The 2,500-nt window shown below is 32.8% G+C and overlaps 1 protein-coding gene and 1 pseudogene across 1 annotated transcript in view; both read right to left on the bottom strand.

Annotated features, from left to right (window-relative positions):
- Positions 1-2,323, bottom strand: part of LOC137626520 (neuroligin-1-like) — a 10,479-nt pseudogene extending 8,156 nt beyond the window's left edge.
- Positions 1-2,500, bottom strand: part of LOC137626968 (neuroligin-4, X-linked-like) — a 189,833-nt gene that overhangs the window by 10,290 nt on the left and 177,043 nt on the right. The window lies entirely within an intron of this gene.

The raw sequence follows: 2,500 nt of genomic DNA, 5'->3' as shown, positions 1-2,500 counted from the left end.
CTCATCATTAAATAACAACAATATTAATAATAATGATAATAAAAAGAAATTCCAGCTTATCATAAAAAAAATTATTATTATTATTATTATTATTATTATTATTATTATTATTATTATTATTATTATTATTATTATTATTATTATTATTATTATTATTATTATTATTATTATTATTATTAGTTGTAGTGCTAGTAATATTACAATTAGTTAGATTACAGTAACAGCAGCAGCAATGCTATCAGCATTAAAAGTATCATGATATCAAATGCATCCCTTAGAAATATCACGCTAAAAGCCCATTAACATCACGTCATCCCTCCAACCATAAATATCATCAGCTAAGGAATATCTTAAAACATTTCAAAATTTCCCTTTGACACAGAGAACAAGGTTTACTTACTGACTGACCAGTAGCAGCAGGCGATATGACAAGGTAGTTGAGGCAGGCGGCTCCCGTGCCGTGACCCATGACCGTGACCTGACCTGGGTCACCCCCGAAGCGGACGATGTTCTCTTGAACCCAGTGCAGGGCAGCCAGCTGATCCATCAGGCCGTAGTTAGCTATGGTGGCGCGACCCACTGGGTCAGTGTTGATGTTGTAAAACCCTGGGGTAGATTAAGTAAGAGTTGAAGAGCTCAATATTGATGTAGGTATGTATATGTATATTATAATTTTGCACATTTAGACGTTTATTTCATATACATATTCACACAAGCCATATATCATACTCTACATCATATCTGGATTCTCTTTACTATGAGATCAGCGACCGAAGGGGAAATCAGCTTTAAGATAATAGCCTCTCATCAGCCGGCGAATCGAACTCGGTCTAAGAAACTGAGGTTTCATCGACTTAGTAATTTACCCAAGTAGAGCTGCTAAGTCATTGGATCCTCAGTTTCTTGAGCCCAGGTTCGACTCTCAAGCATGACCAGAAGCTATTGTCCTTGAGTGGATTCCTCCTCGGGTGTCTGATCCGAGGCAGAAAAAAATCAGACATTAGTGGGAGTATAATTTATGACTTTTTTGAATATATATATATATATATATATATATATATATATATATATATATATATATATATATATATATATATATATATATATATACTATCTTTGGCAAATAGTGTTACAAATCAAACAATTTTATTTGATGGAAGACCAGGAACGACTCTTTAGCCTAACAACCTCAATATATATATATATATATATATATATATATATATATATATATATATATATATACATATATATATATATATATATATATATATATATATATATATATATATATATATATATATATTCACGTTCATATATATCAACATAAAGGTTATATATAAATCTATGGTAACATGTGAAAACTTTAATCTTCATTTCAAGGAAAATTCTATAGTGCAGCATCCATTGAAGCGAAAAAAAAATAACTTTGGTGTTGAAAGCTTTTTTTTTTCTTTTTCTTCTCCCTTTTCTAAAGATTCCGAGACTGAATTATTCCTGTGTGTTTTCCAATGGTTGATTCGCTGCCTGTGTCTCTCGTTCCAGGAAACAAGAAGAAGTTTATCAAAGGTGACTTTACCATTTCCCAGTCTTCATCTTGCTGCTACCACGGATTTTTTTAGAGTCAACAGGATTAAAAGGATTTTTTTTTTTTTTGTCAATTCTATTTTGAACATTTATCTTTGGAAAACTATTTCATAACCAAGTATTATTGGTCCATATAATATATATGAAATTCCAGTTTGTATAATACAGTTATATCGAAGAGAAAGAATCATTTTTTAAATCTATGAATATGTGCAAGATGTATGAGATTGAAATATCATTTTCTTAGAGGAAGAGTTTTTGAATAATAGGATTTCAGTGGAAATAAAAATATGTTACCTCCAAAAATGCCTACCTAACAAAAATATACAACCTAACGGGCCATGAATATACACCATTACTTACCAAAGAATATACAATAAAAGTACTTACCAAGAATATGCAACCTTACTAACCAAAAATTAAAACTTCACTTACCAAGTTTGAAACATTACCTAACAAGTCACCAACTTTACTTACCCAAAATATATAGCCTTCTTACTAAGAACATACAACCTCACTTACTAAGAATATACAAACTTGCTTACCAAGAATATACAACCTTAGAAAGAATATAGAGGAACCTTGTTTACCCAGAAGGCCGAGACGATAGTTCAGAGTCACCACAATGACCTAGCCCAGAGGTGCCAGAACTGATCCGTCGTAGAGACTTGAAGATCCCCACTCAAACGACTCTCCCTGGATGAAGACGACCACTGGGTAGGCCATGATAGTTGCATCTGTAAGGAGGCAATCAGGACACTTAAGAGGGGTACTCGGATCTAGCAAATGGGGTTCTAGGGATGCAACTGCAAGTAGTTGGGACTGTGGTCATCTTACCATCATAGGTTTAGAGAGATATAGATATTGATTAGTACATAAGCAGGAGATGTCTTATCTCTCCTCCCATACTTCC

The sequence above is a fragment of the Palaemon carinicauda genome, chromosome 34 (genome assembly GCF_036898095.1).
Source record: "Palaemon carinicauda isolate YSFRI2023 chromosome 34, ASM3689809v2, whole genome shotgun sequence".
In the NCBI taxonomy this organism is placed as follows: Eukaryota; Metazoa; Arthropoda; class Malacostraca; order Decapoda; family Palaemonidae; genus Palaemon; species Palaemon carinicauda.
This window is presented reverse-complemented; position numbering and strand designations above follow the sequence as displayed.